Here is a 19,429-nt window from a genome sequence, read left to right on the forward strand (position 1 = left end):
AGTCCTAGATCAGAGTCCTTTGCACAGATGGGGAACAGGAACTGAATCTAGCAGCTGGAAGTGAGAGCCAGAAGCAAGAAAGCTAATGCATGCTTTAAAGCTGCATTTATAGTATAAAAGCCCACACCCAAGTGGGCTGGTATCTTAAAGGCTATTGGCTAAAGCAGCTCCCACAGCATTTTAAGGTCATGTTAAACATGTAAAGTAAATACTTCAATTCTGACTTTAAAGAGAACCAGAGTAAAAATCACTGAGAGCATGAACAGTGTGGACTTGTGAGGTATCTCTGGACAAAGTGTTAAGAAGTCATGTGTGTGCAGATGGCTCTTCTCCAATGCTTCTGATAGCAGATAAGATTCATGCCTGCCTCCATGGACGCTAGAGACGCTCATAAATGTGTAAAACATCTAAGACATCTATAAAGAATATACCAACGTGTAATTAATTAAGATTATGGCAATTGGAAAAGAAGAATTTGTTAGATAGAACTGAGAAAAATTAATCCTTTAATCTGCCCAGAGGCAGAGGAAGGCAGATCTCTGTGAGCTCCAGAATAGCCAGAGCCACATAGATAGAGACCTTGCCAAAAAGAAAAAAAAGAAAAAGAAATAAAGAAAAGTTTTTAATCACATGGCAATATTGTTAATTTAAAAGGTAAATACAATAAGTTCAAAATAAGAATACAACATATGTTTCACTCTTCCCAGTTGCTGACAGACGGCATTTAACATATCAGAAATTCCAAAAGGCATAGTGAAAAAAATAAAATGGCTTAAATTATCACACTCAATTTCCCAACCTCCCCATCAACCTGAAGGATGCAGCCTAAATGGAACCATGGTTCCAGCTACACCTGGGATGCTGTGGAATGGCTGTTAGAAAGGCAATCAGTCAATTCTGCATTAGTCAGTATGTAATTAGCATACATTCATCAGGTGCTCATTCCTGGGCCAAGTGGTCCTTTTTCTACAAAAGAGTTGACCAATATCTTGGCAGCCCCTCTCTCTCTCTCTGGGTTGTCTTTCAGCTTCTTTCGATGCCAGATCTGATGGCCAATCTGAAACGCATTTAGGGAGATGCTGTTTTTAAAGGCACTTTCTTCCTCAAAACATACCTGGTATTTTACCTGTATCTAGGAAGCTAAGTGAAATAAGAGCAACGCTGTTTTTCCTTATGGGGTACTTACTACAAAATGTATTTTGATTTGCTGGAAAGTAAAACAAGGTAATGGATAAACTGGCCCCTAACAAAAATTTTATTTGAGAGAGCCACCTGGCATGTGACTTTGATGTATGGATCCTCGTGGCCTTGCATATTCACGACAGTCTGTTCCAACTGCTGCACTGGGGTCAGCTAACTGCAGTCAGCTCCTTGTAACTCATAATCCAGAGATATTTGCAGATGGATCCTACAGGTGCTAGCAATTAATTACAGATATTATTTTGGAATATTCAAAGACAGATTGTAAAAAATAGATTTCTTATCCACATCAGATTGACTTGACATGGAGTGATTAAAATTTATGGTGAGCTTCCCAGTTACAAGGGAAAACAATTAAGAAAAGATTTTTTTATCCTACAATGAGGAGGAGCTCAGGGCACTATTACAAGCTCCACTGTTAAGTGTATGTGCTTCTGTGTATGCATGTGTGTTTGTACATGTGTGTATTTGTATATATGTACATGTGCCTCTGTTTATATGTGCACATGTATATATGGTGTGTGCATGTACAAATTATATGTGTATGAAATCATAGAGTATGTACATGTATGTTTATGTGCATATGTGAATATGTATGTGTGCGAATATATGTATATACACATGTATGTATGCAGCTGTCTTTGGACACATGCATGTGTAGAGTGTACAAGCTTGTGTGCAAACACGAGTTTATGTGCACATATGTATACGTGTGAATATGTATATATGTGAATGTGTATATATGTGTACATGTATTTCCAAATGTGTATTGTGAATATGTGTGGTGTGTATATTCATGTGTGCATGTACCTATGTTTGTATATGGGCCATGTTTAGGGTCTATGTGTATATATGTTTGTGATTGTATATGTGAGTATGTCTGCTAAAGTTGTATGTGTGTGTTATGTGTACATATTTTTATGTGTATGTGTTTGTTCATGTATGTATGTTAGAGTATGTAAGTGTACTTTTGTACATGTGTAAGTGGGGAAATGCATTTATGTGTGTGTGAGGATTTCTGTCTGGAATTGTGTGTGTGTGTGTGTGTGCATTTATGTCCTGTGTGCTTGTTTATACATGTATGTATGGCAGAATATGTGTTTGTATTTGTGTATATGTATATGTGAGGGCTACATTTATGTCTCTGTGTGTGTGCTGTGTCATTACTTGTTTGTGCATGTGTGCGTGTGTGTGGCATATATGCATGTGTTTGTATGCAAGTGTGTGTGCATGTGGTGTGTCTTTGTGTGCACTTACCTAAGAATACATAGTTTAGAAAGAGAATGTGTGATAATTAGTACTGATTTTTATATGGGGCATATTATATAAAAAGAAACAAAAAGATTGAAATAAGAGAAAATATCAGGAGCTGGGACTCTCAGGAAGAGAATGATTGCCTACCATGTCTAAGTCCCTGGACTTACACCACAGGACTGGAAACGATGACAAGGGGGCTGAGGTCACAGACAGAAAGCACTTTCCTATCATCTCCCTTCTCCCTGGTGACCTGATGCCCTGAAGTCATCAGGAGGCACAGTTTCATTCCAGATTAGAATTCACCAGTGCTCCCCAAAGGAGCCAATGGTGTGTTTGAAGCAGCTGTCTATTACCAAAACCTGTAACAAGGATCAGAGAGTAATCTGACAACAAGATCCGGAATGGCAAAGAACAGGCTAACCCCTGCCAATCCATGGTGGGAGGGCGAACACCACAGCCACCAGAGAAGAAGTGCGGAGCCTCAAATGCAGACTCAGGTGCGGGAGTGGGCAGGGGAAGACTGCAGACACCCAGGACTGCAGCGCTGCCCATCCCCAGCAGGATTCCTCTGCTCCCCTCTGCCTCCTTCCCAGCACCAAAGGATCCTTGAAGGAGCAGGCATTTGTCAGCAGAGGCTGGCTTCACCTGGTAAGGGGCCTTGGCGCTGCAAAACCATGGGAGTGAAATGGCTGGTTAGTTCTCAACTCAGATGGGGGCCACATTTCAGTTTTTTACATTTGAATTGTAAATAAAAACCCTGCCCTGGCCACAGCCTCTCACAGAGCCTTCCTATCCTGCAAAATCAGAATATTAAATGTTTGCTCTGAGGTCCTTATGCAAAGGAGTTGGTGTGAGAATGAAACACTACCATCTAAATGGAGCGCTTTGCAAATTGATGAGGGCTCTGCCAGAGGAAGCGCTTATTAGAATCAGGGATCCAAATAGAGATGAAAAATTTAAATTATCTGGCTTCAAGATGGTAAAAAAAATCTAGATAAAACAACTTTGAAAATTGAATTCAGCTTCTTTCTGGCTCAAAAATATTTTTAATAAGTACTGGAAAACTAACCTGGAGGAAAAATAAGCCTAAACAGCATAAAAATAAAATTCCTTCCAAATATAACCCTTCCAGATATTTAAGTTCTGTTCCAGTCATAGAATCCGAGGATTGGTGATTTTAATAAAGTTTAGTACACACTGAGGGCTGAAACCTACTTGTTGTCCTACAGCTGTGGTGGTTGATCTTGGCTATCAACTTGCTGGGACTTGGGGTCATTAAAGTACTAACTCTGCATGGATCTATGAAGATATGTCCTGGGTGATGTCCTGGGGGGTAAAGGTCCTTTCCCCGAGGCTAGACAGAACCCCCAGGAGACGGACAATGCAATAAGCTGCTGGTCTTTGCTTGTACCTGGTGAGCGCATCCGCCCCATTGTTACATCTGCTGCCTCTATCATTTCCCACTGACATTAGACTTCACCATTTTTGCACTTCAGACCTGGCCTAACAGCAGCCCTTTTCTAGAATTCTCAGCATTCGCATTTCCATAATGGGACTGATAATATATCTAGCCTTGTGGACAAAATGGGCTAGAAAATTCTCTCGAAGATAGGCAGCCTACCATGTACACTAATCCAATAAATCTCTTCACATAATATATAATATATATTCCAATCTAACCATCCCTTTTCTAAAGAGAACTCCAACTGAAACACCCACCAAAGTTCAATGATGCTATTTCTATCTCCTTCCGCTCTGTATCTCCTTAGCTTGGCTGGGTGCCTAAGTGACTGACCCCTGATGTCCTCCTCTCCTCGTTCTATTGAAATCCCTCTTCCATAATTCTCCTTCTTTTTATCCTCTCTGCCTGCCAGCCCCGCCTATCCTTGCTCCTGCCTCGCTATTGACCATTCAGCGCTTTATTAGACCATCAGATGTTTTAAACAGGCAAGGAACCACAGCTTCACAGAATTAAACAAATGCAGCATAAACAAAAGTAATACACCTTAAAATAATATTCCCCAATGAGAAACAAGTGGTTTGAGGGTTCTAGAGCTCTTAGGGTCAGAGGGCAGTGTCAGGTCCCCGTGATAAGGGATGAATATGCCTGTGAGTCTCCATGGACTCGAGTTTTCATCGTACTCTGTCCTTCATGCATTGGAAATCACTGTGCTTGGACAGTTTGAGTTTCACTTGTGGGGGTCAGTGTGAACCAACAGAAACATAAGCTGCAAATTAACATTGATTTATTAAAATTGTCCCAATATTGACTTGTACTGGTTTTCACCTACCTATCATTGATTGATGAAAACAGATTATTCAACAACAAAATACATTGTTAATTTTCTTATAATTTTGAATTTATTACCTGCTATTTTCAAGGGATTCAAGGTTTATGGGAAGAAGATCAAAGGTCAGTAAATCAGACAGTTAGGTTCATAGCATATTTTCCTAGAATTGACTTTAGTTGAGAAATGAGACGCTTGCTGCAGGAATAAACCCAGATTTCATAACGACCATCTGTTACAATGTCTTCCGTTGGGGGAGCCATGACTCATGGGACCTCTTGCGACCTCTGCGTGGGTGCAGCACAGCTCTTCCAGGTCATTGTCCATCTAGCTTGGAGTCAAACAGAATGAACCCATGGAGGAAAGAATATCCACAAAATTAGAATGTCACCACATCAAGGTGCTTTGATCTTGACATCGGGAATGCTGAGAACTGAATGAAGTCCTCACTGCTCACATGTGAGGACCTGAGTTCAGTTCCTGCACCCGCAGGAAACACATGAAAGTTGCACAGGGAGAAGAGCATCAAAGGTCAGTGCTAAGGGGAGGGAGGAGACAGGAGACTCTCTGTGGCCAGCCAGTCTCATGGAAACGGAGAGCTTCGGGGTCAGTTAAAGTAATCGTCTCAAGAAATGAGGTGGAGTGTCTGTGAGATGGTTCAGCTGAAAAGGCCTCTGTCACTGAGTCTGATGATTTCACTTTGATCCCTGGGATCTACATGGTGGAAAGAGTCTGGCCTGCATGTACAAACTCAAATTTCCAAGGTAGGAGGGTAGGAGGGTGAGGATTAGAATAATTAGGCAAAAAGAAGCAGAGATATCTTTAGCATGACACAAGGAATAGATTTGAATTATCCCACCTTTGGTCAGGGTGGAGCTGATCTACTTCAACCCTCAAAATACTAATTAACCACACCCTAAGCCTGAATCTCTTGTTTGTAGCCACACCTGGTGTTAACAGCTTTGAGAGAGCAAAAGAAGCTCAAACTCTCTGACCTTCAGACAAGGGGGACAGGACTCACATCTGTACATGCATATACACACTAACGAAATATTACAATTTAAAAATGAAAACAAAAAAAGACACTTGAAATCAATCTCTAGTCTCCACATGTGCACACATGCACACATACAAAACAATTGCGACTTAAAAAATAAAAAAGATAACTGACATCAATCTCCAGCCTCTCCAAGTGTATAAATACACACACACACACACACACACACACACACACACACACACACACACATATACACACTCTAAATAAATGCAACTTAAAAATAAGCCAGACACTTGACATCAATTTCCAGCCTCCTCAGGTGTACATACACATACATACACACACTAAATAATTGTAACTTAAAAATAAAAAATACACTTGATATCAATCGCTAGCCTCTATAAGTGGAAATACACACACACACACACACAGAAAGAGAGAGAGAAAATAACTATCATAAAATAAAAAAATCTAATGTCAAAGGGTAATTATGTTTCTTGAATCAGATTTCTCTATGCAATGGTATAGACGCCAGCTGAAGAGCACAGAATGAACAAGGGCCATCTCCTCCTCTCTGGTACTCTGCAGTTCCCTACCTGTGACCTGGACCCCAGGCTTTCTGCTTTGTCATGATGGGCACCTCATTAGCATTGATGGCTGGGATTCTGTCCCTCTCGGGAGGATTAAGGTAGAGCCATGCCTTTCATTATGGCGGGGGTCCTTATCAGAACATAATGGTTCCTTTTTTGGAATGCATTTTCATAGCCACTTGGATAATTTTGATGTGGTTTTTGATGCACGGAACATTTATGTTGTCAGAACAACAGTTTTACTTGATTTGTACAAGAGCTTTTTATGGCTTTAAAAAATGATTCTAAACTCCAAAAGAGGCTTAGCATGACTGATGGGGAAATGGTCCCAGTAGGACAAATTGAATATGAGGGGAAGTAGTTCCACTAGCGAATGCAATTATGGCAACTTTCAGAAGGCCTAATCGGTTACTTTTTAACTCCAAACTACAACTGGACAGAAGATTACAATTTATACAGGAATTTTTTTTATTTCAAACATAAAGGCAAGGGTTGTGCTACAATAACACATTACATCTGTGGTTTTAGAAATGACACCTGCTTTACTTGACTTGACCTTCACTGTCACCTTGAAATCCATGTAGAAAAGATATTTATATCTTTCTCTAACTGATGAGGAGGCTACGGCTCAGGCAGGATAGAGATTTGAGCTGAATTCTTATCATCTCACAGAAGAAATTGCATCAGTACAATGCATACAATTCCATATTAGGAGGAACAGAAGCTTGCCCCTCCCAGTAAGATGGCTCAGTGTTGCATTACTTTTCCTGGGAAGACAGGAACAGATTTACATCCATCCCAGCTAGGGCAGCTAAAAACAGAGCAAGGAAAAGTTCTACCAAAGTCCAATTTGTAGAATCAATGAACTTACTGGGCTTTCTAAGTTTCTTACAGAAGCATGGGTGATTCAGAACCTCTGCAACATCAGAAACTCCCATCTCAGTGTGGGTGGTAATTATAGAGAAGCTGTATCTCCTAACCTTCCTGTGTACTCCAGCACATGCAGAGACCGACTGCAGCTGGTCAGCAGAATCACAGTGGTCAACAAGGTCATCAGGAGACCCTCTCGTTTCTGTTAGTGCTGGTAATGCTCACCATTGCCATTACCTGGCCATCACCTTAATATTCTGCTTATTTCCTTGTTATACTACCAGGCCGTACTCATCTATGGTGGTTAGTCATGCCAGGAAGAAAAAGCTATACTATCCAAGATGAATTACTCTACACACCAGGGATAGAGAAATGGCTCAGAGGTTAAGAATGCCTAACCCAGGTTCAGTTCCCAGCATCTATGTCAGGCATCTTTCAAGTATCCCTAACTTCAGCTAAAGGAGATCTGACCCTGCCCTCTTCTGGCCTCTGTGGGCAAACAGCAAGCTCATGGTGCATATATCTGATGTCGGTAAACACCACATCACATGAAACAGAAAGAAAACAAGAATTGTTCCACACTCCTCTGTTAACCCTCCTTAATAAATGTTCAGGGGGTGGCTGCTGAGGGAAGCAGGGACTAGAGGAGGGTAAACCATCATTCTTTGGTTCCTGCTTCATGTTTTTCCCTGTGAAATATTAGCAAGATCTAAAAGATAGTAAGTAAAACAGTCTAACCTAGTGTATGTTGGAGTGCAGAACACCGGCCTTCTGGTAAACCTTTGTGAAGTGCAGCTACAACAGTGCGTAGATCTCACAGACGTCAGATAAGTCTGGATGGAATCTTTGCTGCTGCTAAGTTTCTTTCTTTCCACAGTTTGAATATGTCCTCATGACAAGCAGCGTGTGACTTCTGAAAAATAGGCCGGCTTTATGGTCTGTGACTGGGCGAGAAGGAAAGCAGATGGCAGAACCAAAAGGGGACCTGAAATCTGAGGACGGCGAGGTCTGGTTCACTACTGCAGTGTTTCGGTGGGGGATGCTAAAGATAAAAAATTAAATAAAGACTCGGGAAGCAAATGTGGGAGGCAGAAGGTGCTTAAGCCACACAAAACAACAGCTTGGGAATGCTTCAGAAAGTGTTTGAAGGTGACAGAGTTTTCTTTCTTGTTTGAATCATAGTGACATTTTTTTTTTAGGAGAGATGTTGAATGATAGCCACTTCCCATGGTGCAACTTCTGACCGAGCTCCTCTAGTTGGTGCCCACAGGTACCATAGAGATACATAGGAGCATCTCAGTCTACTTTGCCTGTCTCTGTCGCTCACACTCACTGAGCTTCTACTAAGAGGAAATTAGAAGAAATTGCTTCAAGGCCCCAGGATATAGCGAGGGTGTTGGCAACTCATGCTATTGGCTTTTGTGTAGGAGGAAAGCCTGACGGCTGAGTGTTGTTTTCCATGAGCTATTTAAAGACCAGGGAAATTCCTGATCACTAGAGAGACTTGGAGTACCTGTAATTCCAATACCCAGGAGACTGAGAAATAAAGACTGTGAGTTCATGGCTAACCTGAGATACATGGTGTGGTCAAAGCCAAGCTAGGTTATGCCATGAGATCTTGTCTCCAATAAACAGCACGGGTTGGGCGGGGGTGTGTGTGACCTACTTTAATCTATTTTTCTTTGCATATAAGTGACTATTCATTCAGCAATGGGGCACAATCAGATTGTTACAAAAGGATCTCTTTTCAATTATCAACAGCAACAACAAAAAACTTTGCTTAAAAAGAAGAACTATGTGAAACACCAAATAATAAAAAATGTATGTTGGAAAAAGAAGTAAAAAGAGGAAATACATGATACTTGTTTTTTTTCATTTTATCAGTTTTCATATTTACATGCACAATAAATTACTATGCTGGTCAGTGAGTTCCCCCGCTAACCCCACGAAGGTGTTATTCTCCACAGTTCCACAAGCTCCTTTATGTCATTGGTAGATATCCACCCATACAACTATGACAATGGATAATACCATTGCTTTACCGTAAGTCTACATGATACCTGATGTGTAAATTTGTTTGATGTGGCTTTGGAGGTACCTTCAAATAAATATATTCTGAACAAATACCACAAAAACAAACCAGAAACATTAGAGACAAATTACCCAGAAAAGAATTACTTTAGTGCTATGGAGATCCTGATTTGTGGTGGTGACCCTCTCTGTCCTATCTCTTGATATAACCTGAGCTCTGAGCATCCCCTAATGACTCCATTCTGGCCTTTGGTGTCAACAGCACCTTCCAGTTTCTTCAGAAACCATCAATGCTTTCACTGCAACAACACTAAGTAGAAGGGCCCTGTCAGAATGATCCTCCTTAGCAGCTTGCCCTTTGCTTTCCAGCAATCAAAACATTCAAAATCAACACTATAAAGGATCCAGACTCCCTGTGTATTTCCCATTTTTACGTAGCTTTTTTCTTTTACAAGGAGGTCTATTAATACTTATGAATTCCAGGGCTTAACATGACTCGTTTTTAGCCAGCATTTCTTACATTATCCCATCTGCCTTTGCATGCCCCTAGACATTTCCTCATTCTCACGTCCATATATCTCACTTTCACTCTTAGTCCATGACTGACCAGGTGGCTGGTCCCCAACATTCTCCTCTCCTTGTTCTCGCTTGCTCTCCTGACCCCTGTTCTAACTGCTTCACTAAACCCCTTCTTAGGCATTAGCTGAGGTCTTCATTCACTACACCCTACAGGAGACTGAAGGGCCAACAGATAACAAAACAGCCGATAGTAATAAACCCTGGGAAGGTAGAGCGGATTTCTAGACCTGCCTGCCTCCTCACACTATTTAAAACACAGACGGGTGGTGAAAGTCTTCAATCCCAGCACTTAGGAGGCAGAGATAAGTAGATGTCTGTGAGTTCTGAGTTAGAGGCCAGCCTGGTCTATATAGAGAGTTCTATACCAACCAAGGCTACTTGGCAGAGACATTTTCTCAAAACCTACCAGTCAATCATACAAATTCCAAGAATTATATGTCATGTGAAGAAACAAGAAAGTAAATACATGGAAAGGAACTTGTGGTTATTAATTGTCCTAAAGGAAGCCCAGATTGGATTTTCTAGACAATGTTTTAAACCAATTATTCTAAACATGCTTGGATTCCTATAGAATGGTGGGAAGCTGGCGAGTGCCATCTTACCGAATTGAAATGGCAATAGTGAAATAGCAATTGTTTCAAAACGCAGAGAAATCTTCTAAAGCACAACTGGGGTGGAGCCTCAGCAGTGTGACTGGGCTACCTGGAAAAGCAGTGACTCGGAAAATCAGCTACGGGAAATTGCCCAGTACACAAAGCAGCATGAAAAGGAAAGAAACAAAGAACATGGAGCAGCATCTGGAATACTATCGGACAGCCTTCCATGCAATCCAGCCACAAGGAAAAGAAGCAAATTAAAATAAGCAGAGCCCTACACGCACTGCTGAGAACCAGCCATGTAACCAACCGCAGAGGCAAACACTAACAAAAGCACCGAGGCTCTGGTTCTCCCTTATCTCACTGTCGTTCACATAAAGCAGTGGTTGCAAAACTGTATTTATGGGATAATAACACCCACGCATGCAATGTTAAGACAATAGCACAAAGCAAAGTAACGCACGTGGAGCTGTATTGGAACAAGGTTCCTTGAAAGAGTAGAGTTATATCATATTACTCAAAACTAGATAGCTTGAAGTTAAGATAGGAAACTGTGATCTCCCAGGCAACCACAAAGAAAATAACTCAAACATCACCTAAAAGGAATGGCAGGGTAATTAAAAGTCAATGTAATCTGATCTCTTTGAAGTAAGACAGCTACAGCTGAGAATAAATATGGAAATCTGTATACTCTAAGACCAGAAGGAGGGTTTTTTTTTCTATTTATTTTATGAGTTTACATATATGGTTAGTGGGCACAACCTTGATAAATAACGCATATATGTTCATGTGTATATATTGTATGTGTAAATCTATACACATACATATACATTTTGAACATTTTTATCTGTGATGTGAAGGGTTAAGGTTGAGTGATTTTTATAAGAATATCCAATTCTTGGGACTGGAGAAATGGCTCAATGGTTGAGTACAGGCTGCTTTTCCAAATGTCCCAAGTTCAATTCCCAGAAACCACATGGGGGCTCACAACCATCTATAATGAGATCTGGTGCCTTCTTCTGATGTACAGGCATACATGCAAACAGAACATTGTACACATGATAAATAAATAAAACGAGAGAGAGAGAGAGAGAGAGAGAGAGAGAGAGAGAGAGAGAGAGAGAGAAGAGAAGAGAAGAGAAGAGAAGAGAAGAGAAGAGAAACGTCAAGACTTAAAATAAAAAATATCCAATTCTTGAACAGCACCAATTGATTAAAAAAAATCCTTTCTTCATCCCAGAACTTTGGCATGACAGCTCACTATAAATTAGACATATACCTTTCCCTTCCCTACATTTCAGGAAATGTATTTTCCTCTTCTGCATTACTGCATTTACTGTAGATTTGTGTCACATCATGTCAGGTGACTTGGGTAGCCTACTTGGATCTTTTTCTTGCATCTGGTTTTAAGTCTATAGATCTTTGGAATTCCCTCTAGTTTTTGGAATAGGGTGTTTTGTCTGAATGCCTTTTCTACTGGGGTTTTAATCAGTTTTGCAGTACCCTGAATATTATTTGGAAGTTGACATTGTAACAACATTGAGTTCACCAATTCCAAATGCGCACACACACACACACACACACACACACACACACACACATCATTTAAGTTAATTACAGAATATTTTTCTCTGTATAGAATTCAGAGTTGATAGATTTTCTTCTGAATTCAGGTGGCCTGGGACTGTCTTCTTGCTTATGTATTTTCTGATGTAAACTTTAACTGTGGCTCTGGTTCCTGTAAGTATGTGTACCTAACTGTTTCCTCCATATTTCCCCGAGGCCCCTTTTCTATCCGTCATCAGTCAAGCCAGGATGCATATTGGGGTTTTGTTGCTTCTCCTGATGATAATGGTGTGTTAGTTAATCTCATTAATATTTGTGGGTCTCTGATTTGTGCTTGAATGTCAATAAAGAATTTTCAAAATTTGGGTTTTGTTCTTAAAGTGTTTCTTCTGGGTTGCTTTCTCTAGTGAGTTTTCACGTGTTATATCACCTGGCACATAGCCATTGGTGACTGTTTTTACTGGATAGACTCTTGTGTTTGGGTAACTTACATTGGGATTTTGAATAACTGATTCTACCTAAAGGTTGTAGAGTCTCATGATGAATCCAACAAAGACATTGCGAAACCGCACTCTATCTCATAGGACATGTTGCCCATTATGCTATTAAAATATTATTCAAACTTGTTATTTTTGATGATTGCCTTTGTTCTTCAGACCCTTTATCACTTATGCCATTAATATCCACACAGTCCACATCTTCTTTGTTTCTCTATGTTCATTTCCTTTCATTTGGCAGTTGCACCAAACACTACATGGTTTAATACTTTTCCTCTAGATTTTCATTCAATTTTAAAAATAAGTTATTTTCATTAAGTTTTTCTCCTTTAATTAGAAGTAACTTTAATCAGTATATTTCAGGATTTCCACATGACTTGTGCTATTTTGCATCATTTATTTCTAATTATATTTCTTTGTGTTATGGAAGTATTTCTTCCAATTCCCTCTGACAATAGGGTTTTCTTAGACTCAGCCTGTTTTAGATAGAAGTTTGTATACAAATAGTCACAACATATCAAATTTTTAAATAGAGGTTCTAGACAAATTTCATCTCAGATAAGGTCCCTGATACTGTCACCGTGATATGCCTCTATGACCTCATCAAGTCTGCCATTCATATATATTCAAAGTACCCTTCAACCATCTTCAAGTATAAGGAGCTGGAAGTTAGTGAAGCTCTGATGGTGTGGGTGTCCACAAAGCCACTTGTTCCACATCCATGGCCTTTTCCACCCTCTTAATTGGAAACTAATCACATGGTTGTTATTGTAGATTTGTCCCCATTTTCTAGACTTTTATCTGAGTACAATTATATGCACAACTCTGCTTGCTGTATGTACTGAATTAGCAATGGCAGCTTCCTGTGTTACATGAATACATCCTTCTATACTGACTTACCTTGAGATGGGCTGTTTCTAATTCGGGGATACAGTGAATGAAAACATTATAATCAAGTACCCTTGTGTGCAAGAGGCATACTTTCTTCCATCTTTGTTAACACATAGAGTTGTCAGACTTCTTAATTTTAGTCTGACAAATTTGTTTAACAGTAACTCATTGTCTTTTCCTTGGCCTCTGATATATTATTATGCATTCAACAATGATTTAAACGTGACTTTCTGTGAGTTGTCAGCTGTGTTAAACCTGTGCTGAGCCCCCGCATGCCCCAGTGAGCCTTTCTAATGCTCTAGTCCTGTAGCCAGTGGGGGAGGTACTCTGCAGGAAAAGAAAAACAACACATGGGGAACAAAAGGAAAATCAATCACATGCAGGCTGCTTCCTGTAAGTTTGGACTACACTTCAGACTTTCCTTAAAATAAATAAAACCCCCTCTTACTCTTTCCCCTGTACCTTGGATTTATTTTTGCTTTCTTCCCTTTTCTTGGTTTGTTTCCTTGATTTGTGGCTGTTGTACAAAGCTTTCACCTGGGGGAGAACTGTTTTGCTGTGGGCACCACACGTGGAACTCAGCACGAAGACTGCTCGTACGTCATGTTTTTATTTTGGTTAATTGCCAATGTTGTTCTCACGACTCTGTGAACACTTCCTCCAGGAATGAATGATTGATTAAATTAAAATGAACAACTCCCTTCCCGTTACAAGTCCAACTCCTCACTCCTGTTATTACCCACTGGTGAGCTTTACAGTGTTACCCTCCTGGAAGTGCAACCCCTGGGATCAAGTGTTCGAACACAGGAGCCTATAGGGGTATTTCCCTCTCAAACCACAATGTTGATCTTTGGACTCACTAAGGGAATTGTTCCCTCACAAAATCTGATATTTAACCATGCTGGATCTTTTTCTTCTCTATAATGTGTAGTTTCAAATTTTTTAATGTCACTATGGGATTTTTAAATGAATATGTAGCTATATTCTTACCACATAGTAATGATTTTCACCTTAATCTTGCCTTAAATTATATTAATATTTTTTCTTCTTTGCATGCCCCAGGGTCAAAGTTTTCTTTTAACTATGATCTTTCCATGATGCTGTAATTGGCAGTTTCATTTCTAAATACTATATAATTAGATTTCAAAGTCAAATTGAAATGTTTTGTTACTAGATGTAACAGGCTTTCTTTTGGGCCACCAACCAGCTCCCAAATCATGACAAGAAGACTTATTATTAGTTATGAATACTCGGCATTATCTTATGTCTGTCCCACAAACTCTTATAATTCAATTTAAGCTGTTTTTTCTTCATCTACATTTTGCTCTGGAGCTTTTTAACCTTTCTTTCATTCTGTAAATCTTACTCCCTCCCTGTCTGGCTGACTGGCAGCTGCCTGCCTGGCCTCCGGCATCTCCCTCCATTTTTCTCTCCTTCTCTCTTCTCTCCTCCTACTTATTCTCTCTATCTGTCAGAGTCCTGTTTATCCCTCTACTGTCTAACTATGGGCCATTCCACTCTTTATTGGAACAATCAGGTGCCTGAGGCAGGTAAGGTGAAACAAATGCAACGCATCTTTGCACAATTAAACAAATATAACATAAACAAATGTAACACATCTTTATACAGTTGAAGTAATACTCCACTGCACACAGGCAAATTTACTGTGTTTATATTCATTGTTACTCTGGGTCTACATTTAGCTTTAAGTCAGGTTTTTCCACTAAGTTTTATATGTGTGACATTTCTCAGCCTGTTTTCTGGATTGTGTGTGTGTGTGTGCAACTTTTTATAACAATTTCTTAGTTTTTTATGGTTAAGGGCTCTTTTAATGCTGAAATCATTAAAAGTGTGTAAAATACACCACACTTACACACACATACACATGCAACTCACAGGCCCTGTTTGTAAATATTACACCATTTTCATAGCTGCCTTGACTTCTGCACACTTTGGTGATTAATAAAGCCCGGCACATGCTGTATTTAAAATTCTAGATCTGTTGCCAAGTCTGTCTTCTGCAATATTGAACAGTGCGCTATACTCTGGGCAGCTGCCCAGCCAGTGTGGGTCTTACAGGCTCAAGGCCCCTGTCCTTACTCAAACCCTTTTCTGGTCTGCCCATTTGCTCCGTTTCCTCTTCCCATTGCAGGCTTAGCACTCCGTGCCTTGGTAAACATGTACTTAGAGTTAATTGGCCTGAAACATACAGCACAGATAAGACTCCAGCCAGCTGCTTTGATCGCAATTACCCAATTGATTTCTTCTCTCATGTTTGAATGACTATAGATGTTGGAAATACAGAGGCTGACACTGTAATGAAATTCTTAAGTGGTCCATCTTATTTTTTCAGCAATTTAAAATGTTTTTTTTTCTTTATTAGAAGTAGCTTAACGTGGAGCTGGTTTTGTGGAAAGTTTTTAGTTCTGTAGTGAGAAGAAACCCTCACCCATTGTTACTGGTTTTCCAATTTTAGAAAAAAACAAATGAATACTCTGCCAGCATGAGCCAAGCCATCACGGAGGGGACACTGAAGCCGAAAACAGCTACGTCGCAGTCTCAGATGGGTGACAGTGGGAATGTAGGAGTCAACTGTGCATCTATCCTGAGTCTGAACTGCGTGTTAAATACAGTTCATGACGGATGATAACTCAACACACTCCTTTCTCTGGGGTCCACACATGTTATTGGGAGAGGTTCCTTGTGGGCTAGCTGTCACAGGCTCTGCATCCATCTCTCCTGTGTCTCCTGTGTACAGAATTCTAGCTACATCATTTCCTTCCGTAGACTGCAAGGTAGCGGTAGCGCTCATTAGCACAGTCACTGCTTGGCGCATTAAACTTGTTGGACATGGGGATTTACAGGGTGCAGTTTAAATATACCTACAGGAATAGCCTCTAAGTCTAAGAGCAGCAGCAGTGTTTCCTGCCTCCACCTCACTGTTCTGATAATCAGCTTCATATTTGACAAGACAAAGAAATGTTACTGCCGAATGTGAGCATGCTGTCTGTGGAGAGAGGCCAGACAGCAGCAAAGGATAGATAGATATTCATTCTCTTGGGCAGCAAGTCTCGACTTGTGGCCGCCCCGTTCTCATCATCACAGGACATAGGCCATCACACACCTCTCCCAAAGACTTGTCTCGCCATAGCCACTCAATACAGTATGTTGATTGCACGGTCGATCCCGGGCGCAGGCGGCGAGTGCAGTCAATGTCACCAGCTACTTCCTAACAAGTAGCAATGAGAGTGCTCAGGCTCAGGCTGGGGTCTCAACACAATACAGAAGCAGCACGTTTTGCACAAACATGCATTTAAATTAGTGTAAACACCATTGAATAATGCTTTGATTTAGCTGTGCTCATCAAGATCCATTGGAAGGCTGACTCTCAGAGCTCTGACCTGTGAGAATAAACTGTTAATGACTCATTCCCAATTCACTAACAGAACAACAGGCTCAATTACACATGAAGAGTTATTCCTCCTTGTCCTCAGAAGCACATATTTTGGTAATTTCTACCAATCTGACATTGTTACCTCAAACTTCCATACTGAAACCATTAGCAGTAATTGTCCAACATAGAATCAGATAGTCTAAACCAATATGGGATTGTCTAGATCAGGTTGCCCTGTGGAAATATCTCTGCAGAATAGAGATTATCTTGATTATGTTAACTTAAATGAGAAGACCTGCCCATTGTGGGTGGGTGGCACCATCCCACAGGCCAAGAGTTCAAGACTTTGTAAGTGTGGAGAAAGTGAATTCAACACTGTCATATATTCATGTATTAATTCATGGCTGTCTGGTCTTGGTTGTGATAAATCTGGAACTGTGAGCCCCCCCCCTCAAAAAAAAGGAAAACCCTTCTTCCATTAAGTTGTTTCTGTTGGGGCGTGTTTTTATTTTCGTAGAAATTGAAATGGAAGCTGAGACAGGAAAATTTTTAAATTATTGCAAGGAATATAATTACAACAAAACAATAGGCATCTCTGTGTGTAATTTCAACATGTTACTACTATATATATGTATATATATAGTATCCACATGTATGTATGCTTATATATATATATATATATAGTGAGTAGTGTATCGAATGATAAAGTATGGAAAATTCAGCATTTTTGCCGATGTGAGTATTGAAGCGTGGGTGATAACAACAGCTCTCTGCCCCTTTCTGTTCCTCGCCAAGATGAATTTTGGTCCCTGTCCACACACATACTTCTGTCATCAGATCTCCTACCTCAGTCTCAACCCTGCTTCAGCTTCACTCACAGAGAAGAAGAGGAATAAGGTTTCCACAATAAAACTTGTTTGGACATAAAGAGATTTTACAGCTCTCTTGAAACATTTCCTAATTTTTAGCCTGGCTTCTTAAATGCTTAGCCTTTCTTCTTCAGCTATGTTTCCGCATGAGATTAGAACAGAAACAAGACTGCGGATCTGCGAATAGACAATTCGTCTATTACTGTAGAACGATTCATGATAAGCACTTGGCATCACTACTCATACTGAAGATATATAATTTTTATTTTAGGGATGTGTTCTTCCCCCTGAATTATTATGCCCTTATCTATAGCAATGAAGTACTATTATAGCTAAGGACAGCTCAGCAAGCACAGTAACTAACTTCTAGGTTAGTACCACTGTCTGTAGGATAAAAAACAAATTGAGGTCTCATAATAAATATAATACTATGAGAAAAATAAATAAAACAAGCAATAAAATAAACCTAAAATTTCAAGATTTATAATCCAAAGAAGTCGCAGTTAATTTTTTATAAATACCCAAAATTGATAGCTGAAACCTACCAGCCGTTTGTCAACAATACAAAAATATCTATTCATTACCACTCATTAACCCACGAGTACGCCTAAGATATGGAAACATGGGAAAATAAAATTAAACAGAAAAGGGTAGACAATGTCACACCAGCCAGTCCAGCTCAGCATAAGAAAGACTCGCTGAGACTCTGAGCTCTCTTCCTGGAGAAAAGGAACAGAGACCTAAGAGAGAGCCCTGTGCAGCCATGACCTCAGCCATTTACGTGAAGCCACTCAACCACTCTGGTCCCCAGATACCATCTTTACAAAGACATATGTCCAAATGCCTCCCTTCAGATATAGCTGAAGTTGAAAATCTCATAGGTCCTGTGTATTTGTGTGGATCCAATTTGCCTAAACTTCGCGTTGCACCATGACGTCATCAAATAGCCAAAACCAGTTCTAATTAAAAATAATCTGGGACATCACACTTCTGACTTCAAACCCTTGCAAAGTGACAGTAGTCAAAGTAACATGGCAGAGGTGAAAAAAACAAATAAAGAAGCCACCGGACACAATAGAGTGCCCAGAAACAAACTTCCTGGAAAAAAAAAAGAGGCTAGAGGGCAAGTTCTTTCATTTTAGAAAATTTTGTTGCTATTGTTAATGGCAGGAGAGGCAGCTAAGTGGTCAAATTCATGTGTGGCTCTTTTTTTTTAACATATTTAATTATTTACTCTTTCTCACTAATTAATCAAATCTGCCTTGTAGCTCAGCGTAAATCTTTTTTAACTCTATCTTTTTTTATTTAATTTATTTATTTATTAAAGATTTATGTCTCTTCCGCACCACCACTTCCCATTTCCCTCCCCCTCCCCCAATCAATTCCCCCTCCCTTGTGAGCCCAAAGAGCAATCAGGGTTCTCTGACCTGTGGGAAGTCCAAGGACCACCCACCTCCGTCCAGGTCTAGTAAGGTGAGCATCCAAACTGCCTAGGCTCCCACAAAGCCAGTATGTGCAGTAGGATCAAAAACCCATTGCCATTGATGTTGGGTTCTCAGTAGTCCTCATTGTGTGGCTCTTCCAAAGGACCAAGGCTTGATTCCCTCATGGTGCTCACAATAGCTGGTAGCCCCAGTTCCAGGAGATCTAATGACCTCTTCTGGCCTCTATGGGCATTGCACATGTGTCGCACATGCATGCATTCATGAAGGCAAAATACACATTAAAAAAGAAATTGTTTTCAATTATGTGTATCTGCGTATCTCTATGGATGTAGGCATATGGCTTCCAGCTCCCACAG

This window comes from Microtus pennsylvanicus, chromosome 9 (genome assembly GCF_037038515.1).
Source record: "Microtus pennsylvanicus isolate mMicPen1 chromosome 9, mMicPen1.hap1, whole genome shotgun sequence".
Lineage (NCBI taxonomy): Eukaryota > Metazoa > Chordata > Mammalia > Rodentia > Cricetidae > Microtus > Microtus pennsylvanicus.